Here is a 20412-nt window from a genome sequence, read left to right as displayed (position 1 = left end):
TTCCTCTGTCCTGCAGAGTAGAGGGCGCTGGCAGGAGCCTGGACTAGTGATCAGATGAAGTATGTGATGGAAAGAATAACACCTCCTTTGGTGGCTTTTTTTTCTGCCTGTGTCTGTTCAGCTGGCAACCCTTGGGGCAGGAACTGTCTTGTCCTGTGTGACTGTACAGTGCACATTGATGGTCTCGCTCTGGGTCAAGTCTGCTGGAAGATACTCTGAAGATGAAAAATAAGCATTTATTTTCTCTGACTTTGGCAGATCAGGTCTACTGCTGTTGTCCTGCTGCAGGTAGGCCAGATAAATGCATTAGCCGTATTGCCTCTCTCAGATACTTGCCCACCAAATCAAATCCTGTGAGGCAGGAGTGTATATTAAACCTCTCCAAAGGTTGATTCAGTAGCTCTCTTCTCCCTTCCCTTCTCCACAGCTCTGTATGGACTTAACCTGCCCTGACCAAGGAAGAAGCACATCATCCCCTGCTTTTTTAGGAGTCAGCAGAGCTACATGATTTGTCCCTGGTGCTTCAGACCCTCCATCCCTCTCTCTCAGTTTAGACTTATCACCAGCCTTATGCTTTGGCAAAGGCAGAGGAAAATTTCTTGGGCAGAAGGAAGAAGCTCTTTTCTGCCCAGTATTCACAAACATGCTGGTGTATATTAAGTCCATACTGTCCATGTGAGAAAGAAGCACAGTAAAAGGAAAATAGGTACCTCCCACAGAAAGAAAAAAAAGAAAAGCATCATCAGTGCGCAGATTAACTTGAAAAATGTTATACAATATCACTCTGAATCTCTTCAGTGGGTTTGTAGCTGGTCTAACCAGTCTTTTACATCATGGAATCTTCCCCTACATATTATTCATTAAACAAAGGTCTTTAGTAGAGCAGAAACTGTAGCATGTGGCATAGATAACATCTCTAGTTCAGGGGAAAAAAAGCTCCAGCCATTCTTTAGAACACACCTTGCTTTTGTGTGAATGGCAGGTAATGCTCCTTCAGTGGCAGGGACAACATATTCCTTAGGAGTACACAGAGAATTCCCACTGTCAGACCAGTGAGGAGCCAGCAAATGCCCTATTACTGCTCCCACCCACCTTGTTCATCTGTAGCTGTTCTGCCTTGTTTTCCTGCATGTTCCATGCAGAGGCCTTCCAGCTGCCTTTTTAATCTGTGCCTTTTTTTTAATGTGGGCTCCTTTATGCCTCTGATTTTTAAGGGGTCCACCCAAAGGTACAAACAAAAAAGCCATCCTGCTGGCAAGTGGGCTTACATTCGGCACGTAGGAGGCTGTGGAGTCACTCAGAAGGCTTTACAATTGTACAGCTAAAGGGAGACTGAAAACCACAGTTTAGATGAATGCAGAAAGGATTATTATACTCATACCCATGTATGTTTTGGCTACCTGGTAATGACTATCAGAGCAAAGGCCTTGTCCAAAGGAATTGAATTACACAGACAGTGTTTACCATTCTGGTGGCACACAAGCCTTTCTTCCAGTTATTTGCATAGGTTGTTTTGTCTTTCTGTATTGATAAACGGTTTTTTAAATTTCCTTGAACTGTCTGTCTTCAAAGTATCAACAAGAAAAACTCCTTGGTAACTGTACATTGCTCCATGACCAAGGATATTTCCCCTCCACAGAGCTGTTGTTTGGAAATGTTGTGATACTTTGGCCACCAAGCTGAGTTGCTCATGATATAAAAGCTGTCCTTTAAGCAGGAACACTACATACTGTGTATGTACCTATCCACACGGATATGCCAGTTGACCTTTTGGAAACATCAAACTTGCAAACTTTGGATTTTGACTGAGTAGCAGACTACCTACTGACATTCTGTCTTACACAACTCCCAAATTATTCAGCCATTCCCCAAAAGAGAGATTGCTCACAAACTGCTGGAATTTTCTCAGTTTATTGCTCCTCTCCCCTCAAAGTGAGCTATATGAAGGAATCCGTAATGATGCCTCACTGCCTTACGTGGCCAGTAGAGGCCAGCATCTAAAACTCAAGAAACTCCTAACTCACAAACATTACATTTGAGTTAATTTGTATTTGCTCTTGGAGAACAGTCAGCTACGAGTGCTGCTGCAAACAAGTGTGCTACGAGTGCTGCTGCAAACAAGTGTTAGCCAAAGTCTAAATGAGATGGAGCCAAATCTAAACAGTCCTGGGCAGCCAGTCACTGCAAGTATTGTATCTGGATACATTAAGAGAGATCAAACCTTTTTTTTTTTAATTTGGAAGCAGCAGTGGCTGTGCAAAGACAAGTAGGATATGCTCTTGGATTCTTAGAGAAATGTCAGGTCTTTTTATGGTAATGTTTTTGAAAGAACTGTTACAACAGTGGGTATAAGGAAACAAATATAATTTTATTACTTTTAGTCTAGCATCAGATTTGCAATGTTATTTATTAAAGTCATTTTGGTATACGTATTTTAAAGAAGATATTATTATTCCCTACAGCATTACTAGTGTGCTGCTATTAATATTTAAAATCTGTTACAGAGGACTACTGCAAGTTTGATCTTCAGGATATTAAAAACAGCACTTAAAAAAGAAAATAGACTCTCTTAAGGAAGAGCCTCAGCAGTGTAATAAACAAATTGTTTAAAAAACACATCAGAAAATACAAAGTGAAAAATATTAAAATTAAAATATTTTTAAAGAATTTGAAATCATTATAAATCATATATGTGGGTTCTTTATCCAAATATATTTTCCTTAAAGTCTCTGTGTCATTTTGCACTTGCTTCTGAGTATCTTGTTGTTCTGGAAAATTTAATCATTATAATTATGTACCGTATCTTCTTTGGCAAAGTCTCTTATCACTTTACAAACTTTTAATTATGAGGTATAAGAATCACTTTTGTAGTCAGGAAAACACAGCCAGCACTGGCATGGAGCATGGCAACCACTTAGCAGTGAGGCAAACACACTATGTGGTGTCATGGACATGGAAGGAAGAGTTGAATTAGACCCACTGGTGAAATAAACAGTGGTTCCAATATATTCATCAGCTAAAATCTTAGAAAGGATGACCAAAGAAGTCTTACAACCTGGTTCCCTGGACCAAAGCAAGTTACTCATTTAGGAGAGCAAAACCATGAAGGCAAGAAACCACCTGCATCATTCCCTGCAGCAGAGTGCAGAAACTTCTTTTACTTCTTGAAACACTTTTCAAGATTCAAAATATTATCTTTTTTTTTTTTTTCTTTTTGTTAGAGCTGCTCTGCTTTGAGGAAGCCATCATGACAATCCCCGTGCCTGCTGACCAGTGAGAGGCAGAGGCAGTCCAGACCAATGTGAAGCACGATGGAGGTTTGAGAAACGGATGGATGGAGAGGACAGTGGTGTCTACAACCCTATTGCACAGTAAGGGAGAGTGAGCCTCTCTGCAACCCTTGCTAACAGGGGTGAGAATAGGGTGAGAGGGCAGCAATAGCTTCTTTGATAGATTCCTTTTGCTGGTGCATCTAAAGTGCTGGGCATGGAGGTACTCCCATGAGTCACGGTGCTGTTCCGTGCTGTTCAACAGGAAGGTCACTGGGCAAGAGCCTGTTTCTTTGCCCAGTTTGTAGTGGACAATCCACACTAAATGGAATAGTTCCAAAGACAAGACAGACAGGTCATCCCTCAAGCACCCAAAGTCACAGTTGTAGTTTTGCTCCTACAGAAGCTGTGGGAGACCTGCCTGCAAATTCAACAGTTGAATCAAAGCAAGAACTTGGGTCCCTGGCAACCTGGACAAGCGTTTTCAGTCCTCAGGTGCATTGTGTATTCTCAGGGCAGCCTCACCAATTTGAATCAAAAGTTTCAGTCTGGGTTTGAGACTCTTTTCCTAACGAAAGCTTCATTTGAAAACTACCCAGTCCTGGATAGTTTATAAGATAAAAACAGGAGGAGGGATAGTTTCTCGCTCCCCTCTGTGGTTCATTGCCATCTCATATCTGGGATCACAGATTTGGGACTGTGGGCTCCTGCCAGGCTGCACCCAAGTGTGTGTTTAAGCAATGCCAAGTGCAAAAAGAGCAGAGATCCCATCCGACATCTCTGCAGAGTACCACTGCCAGTAATTGTGCTCAGGGCTGACATTGCACTGAACTGCATCATCAAAGATGCTGGTTTTTGAAATGTCAGCTGAACAGCAGTTCCTTTTCCTTCTCTACCAATTGTCAAGTTGAAACCCCTGGTTTATTTCATATATCTGACGACGACGGCCAGAGAAAAAATCCAAAATGAAAAATGGTTCTAATGTTCAAACCTGTTTATGCTTAATTCTTAGTGGCAGCCATCTACTGCTGTACTTACATTTAGCTTACCAGAACAATTGGAGATATCTTGAGGCTGGAAAGTTCCTGGACCACTGAGAAGCAATATGAGATGGGATTTAGAATGTCTAAGACACATATCAGTGGTACATCGCTGATTTGCTACATGCCCTTCAGCAACTCATACCTGCTTTTACATCTGTTCTGGTGTAAGCACGTTTATGTGTATTTTGGTGTTTTACCTATTGCAGCTGTTTTGCAGAATAGCTATTAGTGTCTCAACTGGATGCTTTGAGAGAGTTAATTAATGTTAGTGAAGCATTTGGTATCCTTGGATAAAAGTCACTACAGAAAAACAAATTATTATTCCTTATGTTGTAAATCAGATTCCACTCAGTTCCTAAATACTTGCTTTATCTAAGGCTGATAGCAAAAACCACAAACTCATTTAAAGGAAAAAAAAAGAGTAAGATACAGTTGCCTAAGGGCATCCTTAATCAGAGAAGATCTTTCCTTTTCAGATGAAAAAAACCAAAAGATTGTACAGTGAGCAATTTAACTAGCCAAGAAACAATAAAAAAAGGCTTCCCATGCTAAGTTAAATAGGTGGTAATTACTTTGCAGCTAGAGAAGGGGTGTGGGAAGAAGACTGAGACAAGCATCCCATTTCTGAGCCACTTAAGCTATGAAGGAAGCCAAAGTCCTATGACTCCATTAAGAACCAGAAGTTAGAGGTCTTTATCCCAGCCGTCCCATAGGCGAGAAAGTTATTTCATCATCTGCTTGTGCCTTGGTCGCCTAGGTAGGTTTCCTTTTCCACTGTCTGCAGCTGTACCCTTGTACTATAAGCCCTGTTTAAAATGTTGTGATTATGGTTCATCTTCACTTCCCCTGAGCTTCCCATCCTCAGCTCCTCTGACAACGATCCCTTGTGTAACTTGAGGAGATGCAACAGCAGGGACATGTAAAACAACTGTGCACACAAAACCTGTAACTGTGTGCAATAAAGTAAATCTGGCCTTGTATTAATTCTGACCAGCTGGTGAAAACTGAGCTTTCTCTGTGCTCTTACTTCATTGCTTAGTAAAATGACGGGTTGGCAAGGTATTGCTCTTGCAGATGGAGGGAAATTTCTGCCTCCAGTAATACCTGTGGAATGAAGTTGCCTGGAGTGGGCATGCTACGGCTTAACAGAGGACACTCTCTGGCAGTCAGGCTCTCTGACAGTGTGGGTTGGTAGTTTTCCACAGCCTTTACCCAGTATCAGGACATCAACCTTTTTCCATTAACTCATCCTTTCTGCAGCTCTGCGGTTTCCTGTGCTTGTTCTAGTGCGAATTTCCTTCCATCCACAACTTTGTTGTGCAGCTTTTACTTCAGGAGGCAAGAGGTTTGCCCTTGTTTTGATAATTCAGAACTGCTGAGGGCACCGAAAAAAAAGTGCTAACAGCTAACGCCCTACATTTCCCAAAGCCCTACATATTATATTTGCTGCCATAGCTGAGACATCTAAAAAACGTGCCCCCTCAGCGCACTAGGCACCAGGAAGTGTTTGCTTAAAATTAACTTTACCAATCATCTCCTGCCTCTTTAGCAGCCTGAGAATATGAGCACCAGACTCTCCAACAACACATGGACGACCGTGCTTCTTGCAGAGCTGTCTCAGGGCTTGGCAGCCTGGCTCGGTGCACCTTACAGAGATGCTCTCACTGGTCGCCTCAGCCACTCCTGCTGCCCCAGTGATTAACATTGCTGGCAGCGATGGTCCTGCTCCTTGCAAATATTCTAGTTGATTTTTGCCATCTAATCAAGTCTCCTCAACGACACCACCCACAGGGGAAAAAAAAAAAAAACCTGGTGATCTAACTTAAAAGCTGCTGCTGTCTCTATTCGCATCTCAGGGTATTTGCGTGTGATGCTGCTGCTCCCTTTGGTCACTTAGGGCAGGAAAATGAAGTGAGATGGAGGTTAGGCAAGGTCCTGTCTATAGGACAGTCCAGGAAGACAAGGCCCATCCTACGAGGCATATTCACCTTGCTGCTTAGCACAGCCCCTCTGCTAGGCAGGCTCCCTCAGGTGGGGAAAGCTCCTGCTCTGTCGTACAGGCTTCTGCCTCCCTCAGTGGCCAACGAAGGCTGCATTTGCATGTGCAAGGCAGCAGTTTGGGCTTTTGCATTGTGAGGGTGCTTTGCCAGCTCTTGCACAGCTGCTTTGCAAGGTGAAGAGCCGTGCAGGATCCTCCTGCATCACCACCCCAGCCAACTGGCTCCACGTACCTTCCTCGTCTTTTGCTGGAAGAACATTTTTGGACAGGAATCAAAAAGGGAAGGGGAGAACTGAAACACAGAGAATGGGGCTGATTTGCCTGTTGATTTGGCTTCTGCTGCCTTCCTGGGCATGCTTCTGTTGATCATTTCTAGTTTTATACAGGTACTGAATAAGGCTGGCTTTTGCTCTGGCTGTGTTTAACACAAGGAAAAAAAATAAACAACTGGTTCCCATGTACAGATAACTCTGTACCAGGCTGGTTTGGTGCCCTGGGCACCTGGCTGACTACAGTTATAACACTCCCGATCCTCTTCTTGATATATTTGTATTGGTATTGAACTGATAAGGAGCAATAGAATCAATTGACATTTTCTCTGAAGTGTTGCTGTCTTCATGTTTGAACTGTTATCTGTGTAGCTACGCTGTATGAAACTCTACCCATCATCTCTTGTACTTATACCAGTAAAAAGTGTAAGTATACAGATTAGACCTCAGTAGGAAGATGTTGCTAGGGATGTGGGTTTATTCCTGAAGTAACTGGATGCATTTGGCTGTTAGGAAAGGGTTTGAGTGGATTCTGACTGATGTTACTCCATCTGGCACTGAGATTAATTCGAATCCTTTGGTATGTTTTCTTGTTGTGAAACCCAGAAATAACTAAATATTTCTTAAACCAAGATACTAGATCAGGGTGATACTTCACCTACCCAGAGTAATCACAAATTAAAACTGCAAAATGAGGCTTTGATCTCATAAGAGGTTCCTAACAGAAGTTTTGTGCCCATACGGGTTTTGATGGAAATCGGCTGGCCTGTGGAGAGGTGCAGGGAGGTTGTCCGTTCAGCTCTAACTATGATCCTGGTAGTCATCATTAACAGAATTTGTAAGTACCAATTGTCCCATTTTTATGCTTGCTTTAAAATCTACATACTCTATAGCAAAACTTCCTGTAAACTTCCAGGGAGAAGGTAACCTGTACATTTTTGCCTTGTTAAATAAAAAAAGAAATGCATTTGAGGCTTCTGATGAAAAATTCAGATAAGATTTCCTACAAAAAAAAAGCATCATTTAATAATAATCCTGTAACACTTAGGGATCAAGGAACCAATTCAGGTTCCTTTGCATGTTAATTAATCGTGTTTTAATAATTTGGCTTAGATTTTCTAAAATGGAGACAACTTAAAACAGATAGTGACACAGATGTCTCTTCTAAGGGCTTTAGTTTGTCCTAGAACCCTACTGTTTGAAAAAAAAGACAGAGCTGGAGAAGAAACTGCTCCCTCATCCTCAGATTAACTCTTTGTTGTGTTCAGGGCCAAGGGCAATCAGGGATATTCTGTTCATTCCTCCACTGAAGATATAGAAGGGCAAAGTTGGCTTCCCCAGGTATCTGGGTCAGTTAAGCTGACGAGAAATAATGGCTTTCTTCAATGCAGGAGTATAGTTTTATAATTTACATGACTCTTGGACTACTTAGTCATGAACTTGATTGTTTCACCGTTTAATCTCAACAGACATAATGAATTCTGCTGGTATAAATACCCAGTGACAACCCATGCACTGCTGTTATTGTCTTTGCAATCAGAAAATATACGATGGTGTACTTTCTTAGTTGCTTTTAAAGTGTAACAATTTGCCCTGGACACTGCAGAGGAGGATTTCTTTGTATGATCCTTACTTCTCTATTAGATTCCTTTATTTGGTGTTACCATTCAAAGTCATTATAGCCTGAACACAAACTGAATCAATTCAATATAGCAAGTCACTGATGTCCAGCTTCCAAATGGGAAGAAAGTGAAGCCATGAGCAGCCCCTTCTGAGATCAGAAGACCAAGTATTTTGAAGCCTGTAGTACTGTGACGTGACTTTGTGGCATTAACACCCAAACACAGCCATCATTTGAGTCCACTTCTTGGCACTGTTTCCATCAAGCAGGACTGCTGAAGCAGGTAGGAAACCAGAGCAGCGTGCCTGCCAGATACCCCAAACGAGCTACGATTTGATGTGGCTGAAACTTGTGGTGGAATTGATTTGTATAAAACTTCCCTTTGCTTTTAAATCCCCGCAGGGCGTGCTTTGAATCCCATAATTCAGATCAAAACTACCAGCTACAGACCAAGCGAAACCACAGGCTTTGATTCATACACAACCATAAAAGCAAACTTCAGCCAGACAGCGTTGCCCTGTCCCCGCACGGCACTTCATGCTCCAGCGAAACCCTCGCCGGGGACCTCCGCAGATGCAAGGCCTGGCACCAGCTGCGATGCTTCCCAGTGGACTTCCCGCTCCTCCCGGAGCAGTATCGGCTCTCCTGGAGACGTGTGACACCTTCTCCTGACAGCCGTGGCCGGGCCCGTTTGTACTCCCGCCTCCCCCGAACTCCTGCCTCCATCTGCACGTTTCTCGCAGGAATTAAACGTTTGATTTGCTGCCCGTCTGCTCGCCCCTTTTCTGCCCCTTGGGCAGCTGCGATCCCACAGCTCGCTGGAGCGGAGCGGGGGCTCACCAGCCGGGCTGCAGCTCGCTGGTTGCTCCGCAAAACAACTCGGAGGCTGCACCAGCAAGCTCAGCGCCGAGCTACCCCAAGCCGCCCGCCGCTCACCTGCCCGCCGACACCGGCTCCGCGGTTACCCGGGCGGCGGGGACGGGGGGGGGCCCTGCCCTCCGAGCAGCAGCGGGCACGGGGGGAAGGCGCTGCCTATAAACACGCCGGGGAACCACCAGGGTGTGTGGTGTGGTGGGGTTTGGGGTGCTTGATGTCCTGCTTTCCCCTCGACTCCCTCCCGCGGGTTCGGCAGACCCCTCCCCGCCTCGGCCCGCCCCGGCCCCGCCCTGCCGGCGCGGCTCCCGCGGCCGCGCATTGTGCATCGCGCCGCTGCCCGGGGCGGCGGCACCGGCGACAGCGCCTTTTTGCCGAGGGGCTGCCGGGCACCTTCCCCCCCCTCCCCTCTCCCCGCCCCAGCCTCCCGGGCCGGGCCTCCGGCTTCCTTCCCCCGGCAGCACCGGCCGAGGTTGCGCACGGTGAGTGGGGGGCGGCGGGGCTGGCACCCCCAGCGTCGCGGACTGGAGGGGGACCGGGCGCTGCTGCTGCCTGCGGCTTGGGCCGGAAAATTGGGGAAGGGAAAGTGGGTCTGGCCTCCTTCTTCCCCGGCGGACACGGCGCCTGCGGAGCGGGGGTTGCGGCGTGTCCCCTGGGGGCTCGGGGAACGGCTCCGGGGGACCCTTCTTGCCCCCCAAGGGCCGTGCGGCGGTGGGAAAGCGGGGCTGTCCGGTTGGAGAGGTGAGCCTGCAGCGGACCGGCTTCCCCGCTCCGAGGGGGCTCCCGGCTTTGTTTATTCCTCTGAAGTGCGGTAAAATAACACCCCTCGCAGCCGCTCAATGATTTCTGCTAATAGTAGACCTGGGGCTCGCAGTTCTTTGCGCGCTACGTGAATGTGAAGTTGGCGTTTGTGCAGACACTCACCTCCTTTCTTTACAGTCTGAAATAGCTATCTCAGGTAACTGGAGTTGACTCTCAATGTGATTGCTGTGGGTTGACTGCTGTAAGCCTTATTCACGCAAGTAAGATCTATATATGCATGAGTAAGGTATTTTTTTGCAGAATGATTTTGCATGTTTCCACCCCCAAGTGTATAATCTCTGATGGCTTTTGCAGACTTGCCCGTTTCAATTTGTGTGTGCGCGTGTGCGTGCAGTCGCTCTTAATTTTGGCAGCTTGCAAGTGATCATTAGTAAAGGTCCGGTGTCTTCATTTTCTTCAAGAATACACGAAGTTGGATGTATGCCAGTGTTTTAATATTGTAGAAGCAACAAGAGAGGCAGCCTTAGAAAAAGGTTCGAGGAAACGTTTTAGCATTTCTAATGTTCATCATTTGCATCCAGCGTACTTTTAAGCATTTGATTTTAAATTACAGGAAACAATCGGTTTTCGTATTTACCAGCATGTTGATTAATAATGGGAAGGTAGGTCTAAAACTAAATTATGATGCTTCATTTAAAATAAATACTTTTCATCTGTCTCGCACACCTATTACTTTTTAGGAAAGCGAAGACTATTGGGTGATAATTAGGCAGCTTTCTTACAGTTTGAATAAAAGAAATAGTTCAGTATAGGCCAGCTATAGAATAATGGACACACTTTGCATCTAGTGCACAGTTGGATGTAGAGCTGAGTTGCTGCCTGGCAAAACTGTTCTTTGTTCATAACTTCTCCCATAGCCAAAGCAGTAGTAGTTCTGGGAGTCAGATGAATACTGCTTATACCTCTGATTTCTCTATGGTAGACTACTAATATATCACTTACTATGGAACATGTAGTGACAGGGATTTCGTATTTATAATATACACCATTGATTGAATGACTTGATGCATCATCTTTCTCATTAAAAATCTAATCAGGGGAAGACTCTGGGATTGAGACATGTTCCCAGTGGATATGCAGTAAAAAAAGAGATACTGCAAAGTGGACAGTGTAAGAGGAATTTCCAAAAGTACTCATCACCCAAGGCAGAGCCAGATTTCGAACACTCCTAGTCTTGTGTTTAAGTTCCAGAGAAAATTGCTAGGTTTTCGGGTCTTTCTTTTCAGTTCTCAAACTTTTGTATCCCAAGTTCTTTGGGGGATCTTGAGGTAAGCCAAGTTCTGACCCTTTAACGCTTAAGAAAATCAAGCCCTGAGCTTGAAAAATCTGATCCTTGGGATACAGTCATACCTCCCCCTGCTCCCATTTCCATTTCAGAGGAATTTCCTTTTAATTATTATGACAGGTAGAATTATAGTTGTAAAATGTAGCCACAATAAAGAAAGCCAGTAAAATTACTTTGTTTTAAAAAAAAAATAATAATGTAAAAGTCAGAAGGATTAATGAACAGCTCCCTAAATACACAGGATAAAATGCAAGATTGGTAATAGAACTGTAAGTGGCACTTAATCTTTGAACGAAAATAATAAGTAATGGCTAAAAATAGCATTTCCCGTTTCAACAATAGAGTTAAATACTGTAATGGACATTAATTGCAGCAAGGTAGATTGGTCCAGAGCTGCAGACTCAGACTGTTCATACCTGCTGACCTGGCCTACTTCTTTGTTTTCCTTTAAAGTATCCCTCTTGCTTGTGTGTTTGATAATAAACCGCAAATGCAAACCAAAAAGCTGTTATTTAAAGGGAAAATTGGGGCTTTTTTGCTGCGCAATAGCAGCACTATAATTTCTAGAATGTATTCTGATCTCATGGGCTTAGTGTAAACTGCTGAGCTGTGTTCGGGTCGTGCCTAGATTTGCACAAGTGGTTGGTCCCACGCGAAGGCAAAAGCATCGTTGCGCCAGAAAGAAAGTGCTTATGTCTGGTTCTGATCGTTTAACAGTGTGTGAAGTGTTTCAACATCACTGCCAGATAAATGCCTTCATATTAAGGTCAATGAAAAATTTGCCTCTCCGGTAACCCTGGCCACAGCCACTCAAGGAACTGTTGAATTATAAGAGCTGGTTAATTATCTGCCTACATCTGTGGCCTGGGACTCATTGACACTGAGCACAAAGAAGAGAAGAAAATGACAAATACTTGTCCAGAAGCATGTCTTCTTGGTGGTGTTTGCTTTTCTCCTGTTTTCTTAGGAGAAGAATGGCAAGTTTGGGGTGCAGAGAAAACAGTGATTAATTAGCTAATGCATATCTAGCTGTTGGAAGACGGAAAATACTGTATGGAGATGCTTTGAATTAAGTGCTGTTATTCCCTGCTATTGAAGAAATTGCCTGTTCTACCTCTCAAGTTGGAGTTGTAGGCAATTTTAAAGCATTATTTAAACTGTGGTTTAGGTCTGCTTAAGCTGCAAGGCCAGTGGGAAGTCTTTCAATAGGAAAAAAAACAAACAGGTAAAGATTTTCTTGTTTAAGCTTTTTTTTTTTTTTTAGTAGCTGCAAAATCTGTGTATGTGAGAGGGAAGAAAAAGGAATCGAATGGAGTCAAGCGAAGGGCTGTGGTGTGAGGTAAAATTCTGACATTGTTCTCTCATGCCACCCTGCAAATACATTTGCATTTAAAATTTCCAGGCGAGCCAAACTGTAGGACCAGTGCAGAATGCTAAACGAAACGTGACAGCTAACTTGGAAAATGCCACGTAATGATGCTGGGCATTCCCTCGCTTGGACAGTTGAGTTTAAAGTTGTCACTTGTGATCCGATGGATCCGAAACCAAAACAGGTGCAGGAAAAAAAATGGGACACGCATTTTATTCCAAGCTATTTTTACCTGAAAGATGTTTACTTTCTGTCACATTACCCTGTGGCTGCTGGAAGACTCACAGGAACTGTAAACCCCAAATCCGTTCCTGCCCATCAGCTAGCCACAATATGCTCCTTTGTGTCGCTCAGGCTGAAATTCAATCTGCTTAGGAGGCTGACGAGTGATTCGGGGCGCTGTTGTGATCTGAGAGATGGTGGGTGTCACCATGGAGGTACCTGTTATGCTGCTGTGCGAGCAGACAAAGCAGCAGCTCTTTTGGGGAAACTTGGTGATGCATCTGCTGTACAAGAGTGAAGTGTATTTATGCTCAGTGGTGGCGTGGTGGAGAGGCCAGCGTGATGACAACCGAGCAAAGAACATGAAAAGCATCAGGAGAGCTTAGTGAGTTTTACCTTTTCATGTATAAAAATAGGGTGTTTGCAGTTACTGTCAATGAACTGCCCCTCTGCAGACAGACCGATGATGCAGAACAATCTGAGGCAACCGAGGGATGGAAATAGGAAAATAAAATGAATCGCAGGTTAACGTGTGCATTGGGTGTGAAAGAGCACAGACAGAGTCACAGGGCTGAAACAAATCAAGGGCCTGTGGTCAGGCACGGCTGCTGCAGTGACGCGGTAATACAAGGCAGCTCAGTTGTCCATGATATATCCCAGTTATGAATCGAAGAATAACAGGCTTTACATGTGCAGTGTGGATGCATCTGCCTCCCTGGCTTAAAAACAGGACATGTGCATTTTGAAAGTTTGAGAGAGAAGTGAAAAAGTTGATTAGGAGAGTGAAGGGACTGAATTTTGAGGAAAGATTAAAAATGCTTATTATAGATAACCTAAGAAGCAAAGATACCCACAATTTCAGGTGTGGGTACGCAAGAGATAATCACTCAGCCTTTGCAAGACGATGCAACTAGACTTAATGGGCTGCAAAAGAAAAGGTAACTTGAACATCAAGAAAAGCTTCTTGATGGAACAAAGCTAAATAAACTTCCATGGAAAATGCCGGTAGGTAGCATTGGTGGTTGGGGTTTTCTAAAGCTCATAGCCCTGGAAAATGTTCTGCAGGCTGGCAGCTCAGGGTCATATCTCCCCTGGCTGAGCTGTGCCCAGGGGTTAGGGTGGAGGTTTTGGAAACAAGGTTCTTTAGTAGGGAGGCCAACTCTTCTGCGGGGAGTCATCTTCTGAACTCCCCTGTGTGGTCTGCTGGAAGGGACAGTCATTTTCTGCTAGCTTGGATTAGATGCTAATAGGGAGAGCGGTGGACCAGATGAATAGATCTTACTGCATCTTTAGGTCATAGGAGCCTATGATCCAGGAAGTATATGAACACTTATCTTGCTGGCAGCTGACATGCATGCTGCTACTCTGTGAAACAGACGCTATAGCATCTCATGTGCCTTTGTGGTTGCGCAGCGAGGGAGGATGGGAGGAGGGATGTGATGGAGGACACTTTCCTGTGGTGAGCACAGCAGGCCAGGCTAGAAATATTGCTCCATTTACATTGACTCTGTATTTTGTGTCCTTGGATCCAGGTTTAATTCTCCTCTTGAGGAAAAGCTGGAAAGCAACAGGCTCGGGGTATTTTCCTACTGTAATTTCCAGCTGTTATTGGCAAAATATAATTGATACTCTTGGACAGTAGTTACCTTATCCTTTGCAGCGTCCTGTAATAGGCCATTGTGCACTTGGTGAAACGTGAAGAGCAAGTTCAAAGGGGTGTGCAGGTCTGCTGAAGTTGTAGGTGATGCACAAACAGATTTAAAGGGCTGAGGGACATGATCCGAAAGACACCACAGTCACGTGAGAGGCTGCTGTCTTGGATGAGCTCCAGCAGTTCTTCAGTCCAAGAGTTTGTTTGCTTATGTTTGGATTTAATCAATTTATTTGGGATTAAGGTATTTTTGAGAATGTGGTTCCAAGAATATAAAGAGATTATGATTTTAAACTTGGTTTTATGGCATTACTGCATACTGATGATTATTGTCATGTTCCTCTATTAGATATGAGGTGGGTCAGTTCGTCAAAAACAATTAGAGACCACTGACTAGTATGTTGTATGGTAGTACTATAATGTAACTCTCCCGGGAGGTTTGATGTCTTAACTTATAAGCTTTCCTTCACTGGATTTCTTGTTCTATCACAGAATAAAACGGAGTTTATAGAAATTAGAGATGCTCTTACTGCAGAATAGGTGGAGTTACAAGTGCTCCAAGATGGTATGTTGTTCCTAATAGGGAGGAATATTTTTATTCTGATTCATAGGGGCTGCTTTAAAAATTGGAGACAGTTTGGCTTTCTTCAGCATGAATGGTTTATTGAAGGGCAGGCAGGGAAAACATTGACAAACATTTACAACACTGGCTTAAGGATGACTCTTCTTTAATTAAATGTAACTTGAGTCCCAAAATTTCTTCACAGTACCATGTTTTTGCTTCCTGCATTGTCCATTTTAAGTGGAAAGTCAGAAGAAAATAAACTGAAATTCTGTTGTCTCAATTGCGAAGGAAATCAGAAAGCTAAGAGAAGTAAAGCATTCTTCCAGAAAGTGCATTAACCTGGCGTGGCTGTGCTCATCCAGCCCTTCGTAAGCCAACACTGCTGGTTTTCTTTTCACTGCTACATTAATTTTTCTTTCTGTAGAATAATCCTTCATGTCTCTCTCCAGAAATAAAGGAGGGCCATTTCTCTTCCTTTGATTAACTCCTTATATCCTGATCTAGGGAAATACCAGTGAACTGGTTCGATTTGGTAATTTTAATTGATTCCAATGAGTGAATTTACTTCTCATCCAGTTGTCCCTGTAAGAGAAACACCCAGTGCTGTCTGCATTAGTTCATGGGTATGACTTGGGATTATAGTGTCAATTAACTTCTAAAGTACAGGCACTAAGAATTACATACAGAGAGTCTTGATTCACTCCTGGGTGCTCCACTGGTGATTACCGTGGCTTTGTAGTCATGGTTTTGTTTGTTTGTTTTGCTGATTTTTGTGGTGGGCTTGGGGGTATTTTTGTTTTTAATTTACTTAGATTTTTGTTCTGGAGGACTAGACAAAGGCCACTGTCAGCAGGTTATCAGACTAAATGCATAATTGGGTTGGCTTGGTATAACAAAACCTCTACTCCTAAAAAAAAAAGCATAATTCCTGCTATAAATTATCCTGTAGTGTATCCTATCAGTGAGGCTTGAATCAGTCCAATTCAAACTGCCAGGAAAGAAACATTCTTGTGGTAATTCTGGCATCCCTGAAGATAGAAAGTATTGGAAAATTTGAGAGCAAGCTTGTTCTTCTAAAATATCCAAGCCAGTTTTGTATAAAAGAGAAGCAGCTTGGAAAGTTCAAATAAGAAGCCAGATGTTGGCCCAAACTTGTGAGATTTGCTTGCATGGATCAAATTTGGCATTACAGCATGTTTCCCAAATTAATTCTTCTGTGATGTGTAATTCCAGCATGAGTCGGTTTTCCATTTTATTCTGGACGGCTTTTGTTCATTTATCATTATTAAACAATTTCCTGGGGATACTCAGGCTTCATTATGTGTTTGTATGACTACCAGAATTGTCTGTGGTTATTACACTCAGGGCAGAAAACACTAAGGGAGGTTAGAAGATACCTTTTTCCCATCTACAGCACTGTATATACCTTGTGACAGTCATCAAAGATTTCTTGAAGTTTACTGGAAGATTTAATTTGAAGAATATCCCAGCTGGGAACAAGATGCAACGTTCATGCTTTGCGTGCTCACGTAGAGTAAATTCCTCCTTCTTTTGCTGCTTTTAGCGTGAAGTTTTTAACATTGATTATACAGAACTGGCATCATCCCTTTTTACTCTTTTGCTGGGGAAAAAGTATCCAAAAGAATACTTATTGGCTGATTTAAATTCAGTTAACTTCTTTTCCCTTTCGTGGAGTTTTTAACAATGTTTAATGAGAGATGCGGATGTATTGCAGAGCTATTATCTCTGCCTGAATACATTGAGGTCTTTCTTGAATTCCCATGAAGGTTTCTTGATCATTCACATTTTAATCCTGGCCCTCACAATTATTTTGTAGCATGTGTGGAGTCCTGTAGAAGCTCATTCTGGTGGCCTCAGTCATGCTTATTTAACAAATAGTTCCAGTCCCTCATTTATCTGTCTTGGTATCTGTTGTTAATTGGTGATTTTTTTTTTTTTCTCTGCCTTTGTACCCTTGGGTTGAGGAATTAAGACCACCCTGTGTTTCACAGAGTACAAACACAGAACAAAGCGCAGTCACTGTTCTGCACATCAACACTTTCTTTTTATGACTAAACGAGGGATATTCCCCTTAACTGATCTGTACTGGCCCCTTTAGCAGCGTTTAGATATCCTAGAAAGTAGATCTCCAGCTTAGGTAAAACAATTTAAAACTGAGCACCACTGTTGCTAAAACAAGCCTCGTGCGTGTTGGAAGCTGTAAAAGTTTTCAAGCTGGCCTTTAATCCATGTGCTTGGGCAAAGGTGTGATGCTCTTCACTCTCTTCTTTGCCTTGCTTTTCTTCTCATTCAAGCAACTGGGCTATTGAGTGCTCAGGCAAAATGTGCCCTTCTTGTTGTCTGCTGTTTGTTTGACTTCTTGTCACAGCTTCTCTATTCAGTGTTAAACAACAGGAGAAGAAAACCGCTATTAAAAATGAAGATACTTTATTATCACATAATCCTGTGAAGGAGGATGTTCTGTTTCCCCCACAAATGGTTAAAGTAGCTATGCTCCTTGCTGGCCCCAAATGTTACGATGGCCATAAGAATGATAAAAGCACAGTGGAATTACAAATGGTTGCATTGCTGAGTGCAAACTACTGTATGTGGAGCACTCTGTACCCTGGAGTGTGTTTTGTTTTTTGTAGGCAGCTGAGGTTCAGAGGCAAAGCTTGGGCATGTCAGAGGGCAGTTAACTGAACTAGGCTCTCTTCTAAGCATTCTTTGGTTTTCCATACATGGGCTTATACGTATACAGGCACATACAGGCGCACAAGATTGAACAGACCAAGGGTGCAGAGGCCCCTGCTCCGCATGGATTGTGTTGTGTCCTCCCAGTGCCCTGTGTAACTTCGTATGGATGGGGAATTATATGGAATATAGGTCCCCCAAAGACACGACAGGTAGCTAGATGATGCCTTCCTAGTTCCTTTCCAGATGGTGGAAAACATGGCTGGGGTTTGCCATTCTTCCGATGGAGGGAAAGGCATGTGCAGACAGGTCCCAGGCAGCTTCTGCATGGTGATCCCATCACCAGCATGTGCTGGGAAGGATGGATGCAGATTTATGCTGCTGGGACATACCCTTTAAGGCTTCTTGCTTCATGCCCTCCTAGGGGATGTGGGGAATGCTACGTAGTTGTGAAGACCAACAAAACAGCCGACACGTGTTGGGATTCCTACTCTTTCGACTTGAGCTTTCCAAAGCCTGCTGAGATATGTCTGGCAGAGCCCTGAAGAGCTCAGAATGGCTTTTTATCCATGGGTCCTACTGGGCAATATTTACATAACATGGGGAAGGATCCCCTGTGGTTTGATCTTTGGATATGACCCAATTCTTGCCACCATATGGTCCCATATAAAGTCTAGGGATGTATTCTGGTTTGGGATGGCCACAGTGTTTAGGAGAACTCCTCCTGGAGGCACATGAGGAGCTTAAGGCAACCATTGCTACTGTTTTGGCTGGCCCCAGCAGCTCTGTACACATATTCAGAGATCCCAGATATAAATGAATTAAAGCCATTTTCCCCCCTCAACTGCCTCTTTTTTTTTTCTTTTTATTTTTCTTTTTTTTTTTTTTTTAAACTCCTGTATCAGTGTTGCTCAGTCTTCTGCCTGCCTCTACAAACAAGAGTAATGGAACAGATTTCTTAAGCTGATAGATCAAAGAACAGAAAATAACAGTGGATTTAGTGGAATCTGAAGACAGTTCTGACCTCTGAGGAGCACAGCATAGTATGTTGCAGTAAAGCTGAAAGATGGTGCCCTTGGTCAGGGTGTCCAAAGTCATGGGGGATGTTTGAAATCATTTAAGAGAGACTCACTTTGCTTATGTTTTAAAACCACCTTGTGATTTTGCTGACTCTACAGCAAAGCCCATATCTTCCTACCTTGAAATGAAGGTACAAACATTTAGCATGCAAGTGATGCAGGTTGCTCTCAGACCAACACTTGGTTTAGCTATTAATTTATTATCATTTTTGTTTACTGAGAGGAAGTCAAATGGATTGTGGTGCTTTGGGTGGTGACAGGAGGTACCTGGGAATGGTGAGTCCAGCACTATTGCAAACAAACCTGGGTGCTCATGGCTCACTTTGCAGTTGCTGAGCGGGTGTGATGAGCTGGGGCTCACACTGTCATGTAACAGAGTTGGGTGAATTCTGGGAGAGCGCTCAGGTAAGAAATCAAAGTGCAAGGTTTATATGAACAGGCGTGGAGAAGTCAAGTAATGCCCACGAGTTTAGAGTAGCTAAAGGTATCGATTAATTTTGCATTGAGTTTTTAGGTACGAATCCTGTCTATTAGCAGCACCATGTGCCTTCTGGAGCCTTTCCGTGCAAACTGTGCTATCTCATGCTGTTGCGTGCAGCACTGACAGCCAAGTCTGGTGTGCTGTCCTATTTCCCATCCCTCCTTCTTCCCCACTCCCTTTGATTGCTTTTCGGTTTCTTCTATATAAGGACTGTAAATTACTTCAGTAAACCTGGAGTTGTCCTCCTCTGCTGATGATTTTACTGAATGGAACTGTGCAACAGCCTAAAAGATAAGAATATGTGAATTAGGATACTGGGTCATGTTGGGGGCTTTTAGTTCCTACTAAGTGGAAGAGCACATATTACAAGTTTGAAGAAATACAAGGTAAATATCTACTGCAGCCTCTGTGCATGGAATAACTTCAGGAGAGGCTGCAGATTTGCCAGCCCTGCTGTACACAGAATCACACAATGTTAGGGATTGGAAGGGACCTCAAGAGATCATCTAGTCCAATCCCCCTGCCAGAGCAGGAACACTTAGATGAGGCTACACAGGAATGTGTCCAGGCGGGTTTTGAATGTCTCCAGAGTAGGAGACTCCACAACCTCCCTGGGCACCCTGTTCCAGTGCTCTGTTTCTCTTACTGAGAAGAAGTTTCTTCTCAAATTTAAGTGGAACCTCTTGTGTTCCAATTTGAACCCATTACACCTTGTCTTGCTGTTGGTTGTCACCGAGAAGAGCCTGGCTCCATTCTCGCGATACTCACCCTTTATATATTTGTAAACATTAATGAGGTCACCCCTCAGTCTCCTCTTCTCCAAGCTAAAGAGACCCAGCTCCCTCAGCCTTTCCTCATAAGGGAGATGCTCCGCTACCTTAATCATTTTTGTTGTCCTGTTACCTCAGTACACCTAAGTGAAATGCGAAGCAGCTGCCTGGTACCTCAGTGGAAGATGGACATTTGGCACAGCCCAGCTCGATGCCGCTGTGACCTTGTGCCTTGTCCCAGCAAGACTGTGCAACGAGAACAGTGGCAGCAGGGGACAAGGGTAGAAGGGAAAGGACCTTCCAGTTTTTTCTCCTCTCCCCCAGGCAAACCTGAGCACGGTGAAGTCACCCTGAAGCAGAAGCAGTTTAAAAACTCACCAAGTCAACCCACCACCCTTGC

This window comes from Streptopelia decaocto (genome assembly GCF_964273445.1).
Source record: "Streptopelia decaocto genome assembly, chromosome: 1".
Taxonomy (NCBI): Eukaryota; Metazoa; Chordata; class Aves; order Columbiformes; family Columbidae; genus Streptopelia; species Streptopelia decaocto.
This window is presented reverse-complemented; position numbering follows the sequence as displayed.